We start from the raw sequence: 11,682 nt of genomic DNA on the forward strand, positions 1-11,682 counted from the left end.
GGCTGCCCTAGAGAAACTCCAGAAACAAAAGTATTTTCCCCTGTAAAATTCATCCTGTTGTTTTATTTTTTGGGCATATGAAAACGTTTTAGATCAATAAACAAATGTAATTAGAGTAAATACAAATGCAGATAAGCGATATTTCTTTCCCAAAGAAGTCAACCCAAAATTGAAAACAAAGTCGCTGGCACCTTTTATTAGTCATCTGTGTTATTGGTTCAGTTTCCCTGATTAATGTCAGACCTGTAGAATCAAGAAAGGGCATAGATTGAACCCTTCTAAGAACTTGAAGTAGGCCAAAATTTCTCAAAATTTTAACAAATTTGTCCAAAATATTTAAGTTAAATCTAAAAAAAAAAATCAGAGAAATTATTTTTCTTTTTTAAAAAAGAGAGTTTTCCAGATTTCCTCTAAAAAATACGTGCTCATTTAATTTATGTAACGGCTACAAAAAAATAAACCAATCGGAGATCCTTATCTGCGGTTCCTAGGTAGAATTTGTTTCCTCTCATGAGATTTTTTGTGGTTCAAGCTAAAAATCAGCCAATCTCGTCTTGTATTGCAGTCAGTGGGCGGGTCCTTTCCCTTCCACAGGCTGTTAGCCAACCTAACGATTTTTCTAAAAGTCTGTAGATGTAACAGTTGATAAGTGTTCAATGCGCAGATAATATAGCCCAAAACTACAGATGTATTGCAGATTTTCTTTTTTGTTGTTGGCCTTTTTAAAACCACGATTAAACCATAAAAGAAGTCGCGGTGTTAAAGTTTGCTGCTTCGGTCCTGGATGCCGTGGGGGGAAAAAAGAGCTAATGCTAACGGTTTAACGGTCACTTTTCAAAACATATCCGTGGAGTGATGACCAAATGGACGGTGTGGGTTTGGTTTCATCTGAGCGTTCATGGTGAGTAAAACCAGTTTTGTTTGTATTTAGTTGCGTTTTTTGTTACTTTGAATCAGACTGTTGTCAATGGCTTTTTGAGTTTTTGTGTTGTTCTGTACGGATCTCTGATTCTTAATAAATTTAACGCGAAATTATATCAAGTTAATCAATGTGCTTTAAATATAAAGTTTAAGAGTTTTGACTTTTATTGCAATGCTATTATGGGATGTTGGGACATAATTTCCCTAGCAGATAGTACAAGGTTATTTTATTTAAGGCTGCTAAGAGTGCTCCCTCCCCCACTTCATTTTCTATAAATGTTGAACATTTTCTTCAAGAAAAAGTCCGTTATTAATGTAAAACGTAAGACAACCAAATCTTACTTGGTAGGTACTGCATTTATAAATGTACTGAAAGCAAATGACTGCATTCCCTTTTAAGGTTGTAGTTCAGCTCTGCCGTTCATTTGGTTCCGGTGTTGTCCAATCAGCACCTGATAGCAGCGTCATCTCTGTTGAACTTTCTGTTTAAGCTACCGTAAGTTCATCTTTTGGTTCTATTTTGGCAAACTAAACTACAATATAATTCTATGACTGTGGAGACTTTAACCAGAGCAAGTAGGTGTGAAATGAAGATACCCACTTTCTAACAATGCCTTTTATGCAATGTGACTCAATGCAGATTTATCTTCTTATGTCTTTATAGATTACAGTGAGACCTTTACATTTTGGTTCGTGGCCAGAACAGCTGTAACCTGTGCTCAGTACTAAGTATTAAAAAGGTATGTTGTTACCTTACCTTTAAAATAACTTATTTTGACTAACAGTTGTAGATTATATATATTTTTTCCTTCTTTCTTTTCATTTTTATAAACTCTGACATCAAAAGGCAGCCCGGCTCCTGTAAACCAGCCAAACGTACTACTGATATAACTATTTGGCAGTGATAAGAACTGTTGACATGTCTTTGATATGCAGCTAAGGTAAAAATATCCCCTTATACTTGGATCACAAGACAGTGTAAACTCTGGTTTTTTTTTCGCCATTAGATGCAAATGACACACATGACTTCATCCCAGACGAGGGTCGCCGTAAGGTGATACCTCTCATTTGCAGCAGCTTCTGAATTTCAGTAGACGTGAACAGCGTTCAAGCCAAAACATGCAGCTGTGATGTCAGAATGAGAAGCAGCTAATGTGCATTGCAATGGAGTTAAACACTTATGCAATTACTCAAGCAACGTTTTCGAGTGAACAGATTTCACCTGCTGACTCTGATCTTCAAACTGTCGGCTTTGGTATTATAACTCAGAGCTTTGAAGGGGTTGCTACATTTTTTAGACCTGTTATTGCATGTAAAGAGGAACATTTTTGCAGTAGAGCCTTGTTTTGGCAGCACTTTAAGGACAGTTGTACCTGATGAGATTAGTTCAGAAGGGGAAGGCGATAAAAGATTGTGATGAGAATAAGGGGAGTGTTGTTTTGATAGCAGGGAAAAGAGGTAAATATCTGTCAAAGTTGTATTATATCCTTCACTCTGAGCAGTGTAGGTAAACATCAGGTGTGACATAGAAAAACAGTCATGAAAGCCAGAGTACAAGTTATATTCTCCCCCATAAAGAAACCCTGATCATTACCCTCCTCCATTTATTTCCAAAAAAGGCATTGAGGTATTCAGGACAGAGTTTGGAACATAAAATGCTTTTCAACCTGACAATTAAATTCAAAAAGCTGCCCAAGGAGGAAGCCTAGCATCGCGCTCCAGTTGTTTTTTTTCCCCCCTCATGGTTAACAGTTCAGTTGCTTTGCCATTAAAAAAAATTAAATTTAAAAATAGCTACTTCATAAATGTAAAGCAATTCAGAGGAACAAGCTAATAATAGGGGTTATTATGTGATTGCTGTAGTTCAGTGTTGTAAAACTTGGACTTTTAACTGTGAAACAGAAAAGCGATGGATCATTTTGTGTTCCAACTGTGGGTAGGAAGCATGTGAGAATAAAATTGCACATCCAGCAATCAGTTCTGTTTACTGTGGTGTAAACCTTTACAGTAAGAACCCCTTTATGCTTGTAAAAAAAAACAACTTGTTTCGACCCGGAGAAAATGTTCTTCCCTCTAAAAAAGTAAGATATTGGGAAGTTAAGTAGCTCGCTCCATGTTCTAAATCTGGCTCCTCTGAAATAAAATGTAATGTTTGTTTTCTTTAGTGCATCCTAAATAAGCTATGGCACAAAGGAGAAAGCAACTCATTCTACAAACTGTCAAACTAAGAAAAAACTTTGGAAGTCATGTTATTCAACTTCCACTTAATAATATTATATATATTGTTATAATAATATTTTCAGGAGGATTATCAGACAAAATATGAATGAAATACTCATACTTTTTAATACAAAGAAATGTGTTTTATGTTCATATAATTGAGTATTTCTTGTTAAAAATGGCTGAAAAGTTGATTTGAACACTGAAATATTAGACATGACAAAACACAAGGGGAAAATCCATATTAAACCAGTTGATAAAATTATGTGACACCATAAATTACTCAGCAATGTAATATGAAGCAAAAGGTGCAGAAGCACCATTTGTTCTTCCAGTTTTATTTAAAACACATTCTTATGTCCTTTAGTCCCACATGTCTCTCACATTTATATTCAATGTAAATCCAGACATGTAATTTATAGTGAATTTTTTTCCCCTCACTTTGTGGTCATTCCTTCAGTCACCCACTTGGTGGAGCTGTGAGGTGGAAAAGCTACTGTTGCTGAAATGCATAAACACTCTAAATGTCAGGATTTATTCATGATTTATTTGCCACTTAAAGCTCATAAATACTTAACGTACTAAATATATGAGATTGGTAAGGCGCCTGTAAATCCAGGATGTGCTTGAAATGTTTCTTAAAAGATATTTTATGGCATGATCAAAGAGTGCTCAAAAGCCAAAGACGATAAATAAAAGAAGAAATATGAGAGGATTCTATCTGAGCTAACAAACCAAAGCTTTGTTCCTTCCTTTTAATTGATTGTACTGGTAAAATCTTGCTTGGTCTTAGATCAGCATGTAACAATCATAGTTAATTAAAACAAAACGGCAGTTTATACTGGTGTAGATTTGTGGATTATCACAGAAAAATGACGCATCGGCCCTCCGGAGCCGTTTAGTCAGTCCACACCTAACCCTATTTCTTCTTCTTCCCCTCCCTTTAATCCCCGCTATTCCATCAAATCCTGCCACTCCCAATCATCACCCCCTTTCGAAGCCCCAACAAAACACGTGCTGCTCACTACAAACACTGACACACTCACCCCTTCTGAAAATAAACACTCCAGCGCACACCTCCTTTTGTGTGTCTGACTCAAATCAGAAGCATTTTCACTTAAAATTCTTCTTTCCGAGCCGTGCAGCGTTTGAACTGTGACGCCCAGATTTAAAGAAGGCGCTAATGAGCTGCTTGAAGTTCAAAGGTTTTAAGGTGTGGAGCTTATCCTGATCCCGTAACCCAACAGGAATAAAAATACAGAAGGTTGCCCAGAACGCACTGTTGGAAAATCCTGATTTAACTCTCAGCCTTTTCTTTTTCTTTTTTACAGTGGCCTGGTGTACTGTAGTCGCTTTATGCTATCCAAAACATTAGTGCTGATTGCTAAAAACAATGTGTAGATCATTGGGGCCACTTTCCAAGGAAACGACTATCAGTGGCATCTGTGTGGCCACGTTTATGTCGAGAAGAACCGCATAATGAGAGTTTGCAAAGACTAACTGGAGGAAATCACAATGAGGAAACGCAAAACCCCTCTGTTTAAACCAAAAGCACGCCAGCCTGCTTACAGAACGACCACTTACAGCAGACGGTGCCATTCGAGATCTATTTAGAGATCGCTTTACTAAATTGAGCATTGTGTGCCACTCAGGCACCAAGCTTCAGCCACCGCAGAACATATGGTGTCTTGCAAAAGTGCTAACAGTTCTTGAAGTTTTTTTTTTACAGTTTTTTGACAGCTACCTAAACCCACAAATTTCACTGTTTGTTAATGAGATTTTAGGTGAGAAATTGACACAAAAAGTGCATAGTAGGTAACTGAAAGAAACATTTTTTGAATCTTTTATTAGTAAGAATCTGTGCTGTTCGCATTTGTATTCAGCCACCCTTACTCTGATGCCCTAAAATAACCCCCAGAGCAAAAATTACCCTTTAAAATGAGTACGTAGAGTCCAATTTTTTGTAATTTAATCTCTGTAAAAATCCAGCTGTTCTGTGGTGTTTTTTCTGCATTATGAAGACCAAGTAACACAGCAGACAAGTCTGGGATAAAGTTGTTAGAAAATAATATCCTAAGCTTTGAAGATATAACGGTATTGGTAATTTCATAATCTGAAAATGGAAAGAAAAACAGCAAAACCACCAAGACACAGTTGTTAATCTAAACTCTCAGGCTGAACAGCGAGAACTCGTTGGTTGATTGACACATGGGATACATGTCGCATGGCAAAATCAGTTTCTATACATAACCCAAAAGTAATGCAGAAAAAGGTGTTTCCACAAAGTACTGACTGAAGGCTTCTCAGGGTTTTAGTTGTAAAAATATTTTTAAATTTTTTTCTGTCCACTTCAGAATTATGCTCCAATTTGTCTCTGAAAAAAAATCTCAATAAAGTAGAAGTTTTATTGCAGTTGGTGACGCCTTTTCTTTTTAAGGCGTCACCAACTACATTTGCACAACCAAACTTCATCTTCTTGTTTAATGATTTAATCATAGTACATTTAGCCCCAAAAACCATTCTGTGTAAATCTCTGCATCTAATTAAAAATGTAACATCCAAGGTCATCCATGTTTTTATATTAAGAAGAAATTGATTGTGTTATCCATCTTTCAGAGTGTCCAGGGTTAGCTGAGGAAGAGGAGAAACACCTGCTTGTTGCTATTGTTCAGACGGTTTTCTCTAAAAATGTCTGAACTCTCCAACATGCTGCAGCTGGACATGGGAGGGGACTGTGAAACTTTTTGGCCTGTTTATTGTAGATCTTTTCAGTGCTGTTACCGACAGCAGATGTCTTTTATACATTAGCAGCATTTTCCTGCGGTGCGCTGATGTTGACATGAATATTATGGAGCTTTCCTGTAATTCTGCAAACCCAAATAATCTTCAAAATTTGTTGAGAATATGTTTAGCCAAAATGTGGACAGCTGACAACTGAGTTTGTGAGCACAAGAATGGGAATGGGGGAAGACTCAAAGGAGTATTTTTTTTACTTTTCTTCTGGTCTCTTGTAGAACCATAGCTGGTGTTAAAATGACTCTTACTTCTGCTGTTTGTGGTCTAGGATTTTGAAAGCATTTTAGAACTTTAGGCAGCTTTGAAATGATCCATAATTACTTGAATTTCAATTGTTTCTTTAATTGAAATGTGACAGATTTATAGAAATATCTGGAGCATAGGTCTTTTCATCGTCAAAGGAAAATGTTTTGGAATATATGGTAATTTCTTTTTTTTGTAAAATAACGTCTCATTTTAATTCAAGTCTGTTTCTGATTGGTTGATCAGTCTCTGATGATGTCTCCTTCCACAAAAGTGCAAAGTCTTGATGTATTGACCTTGTCTCCCAACTCAAAAATGTTTCTCTGAGTCAGAAAGAGGGCTGGTCAAGTTTTAGCAAATCTTTAAAGAATCTGAAATGTGTCTGATTAGTTTTTGAATTTTATTTACGGGATTCCTTCATTCTGAGATTTCGTCACCTGTCACCTTGCTACACCAAGCAAAATCTTGGTGTAGCAAGTTGTTTACCAACAACAACAATTTTATTTTCACTTGAAGTTTGGTTAGCATAGCCTTTGTACCCTAATAAATAAAATCATATGAAATGTGCTTTTTGCATTTCCACAGTGCGTAATTAAAGTGGGACAGTAAAGTTACTAATTAATTTTTAAGGGAATAAATGCCTTTTGACAGCACAGCAGGTTTTGTTTTAAGCCACATATGCAAGACATGAAACATTTTTAACCATGATTTGTGGAGCAGTTCTTGTGCTCTTGTGTGCCCCCTGCTGGTCTTGAGCATTTGCTTAGTTTTGTTTCGGACCCACGTTTTTGGGTGGCATTGTTTAATATAATCTTGTCAAGCATCTTTTTCGTTTACTTTAACTTGATTGTCGCTGGAAAGTAGACTTATATATTTTTTCCAAATTAGACTTCCTTACCTCCTGCTGGCTTTGGGTCTAGCCTGCTATTATCACCCCATGAAAAGTTCATAAGGAAAAATAAATAGCTGTGATGATTATGTCTTTGTACATGTCAAAGCACAGGCCAAAAATGGCAGAAAATGTGCTTGATGAATCAAATTTTGTCATCCAACACCCCGGTGTTATAATTCAGAGCCAGCTGGTTGAACCACTACCTTATCAATTAGTCGGGTCTCGTTCTTCACTGAGCTTGTGCAAAGTTATTTCTACTAGGTCCATTTGCTGCAGAAATGCATGTTTATGTCAGAGGTAAAGTGGTTCCTTTTTTCGCTGAACTTATAAACATTTTAGCATGCAATTAAGCATATTTTGAGAACCCAGTGAATGACAAACTATCTGGGACAAGAATGTAAATTCAAAATACTGGAGGAATGCCAACTGCCTCTTTAGTAATAGAGGGAAATTCATCACTTCAGGGGGAAATTCTTGATGCTTTAGATTTGATTACATCCAAATGTTTTGTTGTGTGATCTACCTTTGATGATCGGAATCATGTTCTCCTGTGTTATTTCTGAAGCTGGCTGTAAAACATCACATTGCTCAAAATACAAGCTGCTGAAATCGTTTCCCCCCCCCCACAGCTGTAGTAAACACAAGTCTCAGTCGAGCTGAAACATGTTCTGCAACTTTGCCAAATAAAATCCAATGGGAAAGAGATTTTTTGTTTTTCTTTGCCCTTGAATATACAAAAGTTTCCTGTTACCGTACATTAGCCAGTTTATTCTGTATGACCCGCTCTAAACTGAACATGACTTCTGTGCTACCTTCAATTGCTGCAGTCACAGTTTACGTTTGGTTTCCAAGAGGTAATGTTGCCTCATTGAAGTTGAGCAGGAAGTCGTCTAAGTAGTGTTGTCTGGAATTTGCTGGAACATGCATCATGTGGGAATGACTAGAACTAAATGCAAATGTCAGTGATGGCTTCTGCAACTTTATTCAACAGATACCCGGAGGGTAAAAATTGGGTGGTAACATTTAATTGGAGGTGAATTACAGCCTAAAGACTAGCACACATTGTTTGTTTTTTGTTATTTTGTTTTTTCCCAAAAAACAAGCAGAGCTATAATCCAAAGCCTCATTTTATTGAAAGTTGCATTACACTCCTCATGCTTTCCTCTCTTAAAACAAATCTTGCTCTTAGGTTTCTCCCACTGTATATACAGTAGAGCAGCCTCTACATGAAATAACCTGCTGAGTTTCACTGAATGCCAGATTCCTCCTCGTTTACTTTCATGCTGTTGAGTGGCATTGTCACGAACTGTTGTCAAGAGCTTTTCAGATTAAACCACATTCCCCAAACAGGCCTCCTTTGCTCTCCCTTTACTTAGTGCTGTACCACACCAGTTTGTTGAAGTAAAACTTTCATTTTCCCTAACAAGAAAACTGCAAAGATGCTGTATCCATCTCATAAAGCACTTATTGCAGGGCAGAACACTAGTAGTTAGCCTGCGTGCACTAGTCTGCTTTGCAAAATAACTAAGAGTTCTTTAAAACCTCAAAGCCTCTTAAACTTACAGTAGGTGAAGATAAGGCCATAGAGGTGTCTGTACTGTTACCTGTGGGAGCTTAGTAGTCAGAGCGCACCACTGTTTTTAGCAGGTGTACTTGTTATTGTCAGAGAGTGACAAGTTAAAAATGGACCTGTAGATTTGTTCTGAGTCACATTAAACTATATGTCCTGGCATGATGGACAGAAAAATGTTCTGTCATACCATGATGGATGGAGACTAAAATAAAATTTTGTACATTTGCGAAACAAAATGTGCTTATACAATGTCCTAAGTGCTTAAGACTTAGGACATTGTATAAGCACTTTTTTGGTGACCTTCACTTTTTGACTTTATTCTATACTGTAAACCAAATTTCAGATTATGCTTTCATTTTCTTGAAATGTATGGACAGTCAAATGTTACATTTTAGATTTTTGATCTCTACTTTTAAAGCATTATACATAGTTTTATTTATTTATTTTTTTAAATACAAATGTTTTTTTCCAGTAATTTATATTAAGGGCTTGCACCAAGGATAAAAAAATAGATTCCCTACAGCCCTGTCCACATTTTCTACACCTGGTAAAAATAAAATTGGAAACAGAAATGTATTAAAGAAAAATTCAACCTTTAATTTGAGCATATTTATCTAGTGGACGAATAATCCACCAAAAAAATTTTTTATTTTATTTTATTTGCAAAATCCCTATCACAATTGTTTACCAATATCTAATTACCTAAAGTCCCTTCCCCATTGTCAAGTCTCATTTTAGTTGGTTAGTTTGGTTCGGTGTGAGCCAAGTTAGGTCTGTCTCCACTGGCAGTGTGTTCCTCAATATTGTGGGTGGGAACACAGGAATGTGGGTGGAGCATCAGCTTGCAGGAGCCATGGCTTCTGTTTGCCTGTACACTGCAGGGTTTGAGTTGTTGTTTGAAGAGTTGGCGAGATTCAGCCTTTTTTAATATAGTGATGTAAATCAGTGGTCCTCAACCCACGGGCCGCGGACCAGTCTGTGGACCAATTGGTACCGGGCCGCACAAGAAATAATAAATATTTCCGTTTTATGTGTTATTTGAGTCTGGAGGATCTTTTATTTTGAAAATCCTTTAACCAGATTCTCTCGGTTACGTCTTGGCTCGCCAACATTGAGTCCACAAGCAGCAAAATGCGTAAGAAATAAATCAGATGTCTTTGGAAAGTTTCCTTGCAAAGGGGAAAAGGCCTAGAGAAGAGACAAGAAAATGGATTTATCCAGACCGGTAGGTGACTCCCACATTCCAAGCCCTCTCTAAATAATTTGCGGCGACCAGCTCGCTGATGAGGCATTGAAGCCTTCAAACCACTTCGCCACGTAGAGACCATGAGCATCCTGTGCATAAGCAACACTTTGGGTGTCATTGTTTCCCAGATGGGACCGTCTCGTTGCAGAGAAAGAAACAAGTTCAGGGCTCCCATTAATTTGTCGTTATCGTGAGTAAAAAAATTTCACGGAAGTAAAATCTTCGTTTTTGTTGCGCATCTGTATCTTATTTTGAAGGGATGTTTAAACGTCACCATAGCGACCAGAGTTAGAGAGCGTTAGGACAGTGGTCGAGAGGAGAGGAGTAGAGCTTGTGAGTCTTAAGTCTGGTTCACACGGCATGATTTAAGAATTGTCGGCAGATTTTGCCAAACCTCTGTGAGCACAAACGAGCCAATAAAAGTATAACAGGTTCGATCGGTTCGTGTGTCCAGCCACACGGCAGGAGCAACACACCACACATAAACCGATTCCACTCACGAACATCCCGATTCTAGAAGAAAATACCTTAAAACCCCAATATACCATAGTGTGAATTTAGAATAAACAAACACGGATGACTATGTAGAAGCAGTAGTGATAGTTTGCGGACTACTTTTAAGCGATAAAAGACCAAACAAAAAGAAAAGGCGTTGGATAAAAGACGGAGGGAGCAGCCGCTCTATTTGCTGCACTATGATTTGGAGGTGAGTTATTTTTTTGTAGTTAACAGTTTTAACTGAATAAACATCCATGTTTATTAAGCACATGATAATTTCCACATATCATCTCCGATGTCCACCGGACTCTCGGTTCCGCCACATCAGCTGTTTGGGATTCCCCTCCGTGCTTATGTCACCGCGTTTTCTGATTTGCTACCTGTCACATTCAACATTCAACAGGCTGCATTCTCGCTCCCAGTCAGGAAAAACCCCACATGCTTCGATAAAAGGGCCAAGACAATCCAACATGTTGAATATGTCCGATTTTAGATCATCCTGCAGATAATAGTAACTGCAGGATGGTCGGTTACTATTATTGCAACCTAGTCGACAATCTTAGAACTGGGAACGTTCATTAAGGGGAAAATCAGGGCAAAAAATTTAAAATTGTGCCATCTGAACTAGGCTTTAGCAGACATACTAACATGCAGAAGTCTTATCTGATGGTAACCCCCCACCTCCTGGGCCGCAGTAAAATTGCCAAGTCCTGACTGGTCTGCAGTGATAAAAAGGTTGGGAACCACTGATGTAAATTACTGGCCAATCAATGGACGCCATCTGCTGTCAATCAAATTTCTTACATGTGATATACAGCTTGTATTACCCTGAGGTTGTTACGTAAGACTCGAAAGAGCCATGCAGAATTTGCAAATGAGACGAATTTGGCTGGGGCCTATTGAGGCAGAACCGGTTAATGCCAGGCTCATGGAGAAGCGGCTTAAATGAAGCATTTATAAATATCAACTTCCCTATTTTAAGGTTGATGCTGATCATCTCAAATGTTTTATTTAATAAGCTGGAATCTTCTGTTTCATTGCTGTCTAATTTTGGTATTTCTCTTACACTCATTAGTTCTAAGCCATAAGTCGTTGCTATGTCTTTAAGAAGATGCTCGTCGATTTTACCGTAATGGTTTATCGGTATTTCTAATCATTTTTGAGAAGCGTAAACAGAAACATTCTGATAGTAGTTTAGAGAAGTAGTCATTTTCCTAAGTCAAGTCTTTGAGAGATGGAGCAGTAAGTGATTTATTTTGATATTTTGAGCTGTAAATATCCTTTTAATGACAG

Source organism: Xiphophorus hellerii, chromosome 6 (genome assembly GCF_003331165.1).
Source record: "Xiphophorus hellerii strain 12219 chromosome 6, Xiphophorus_hellerii-4.1, whole genome shotgun sequence".
NCBI lineage: Eukaryota > Metazoa > Chordata > Actinopteri > Cyprinodontiformes > Poeciliidae > Xiphophorus > Xiphophorus hellerii.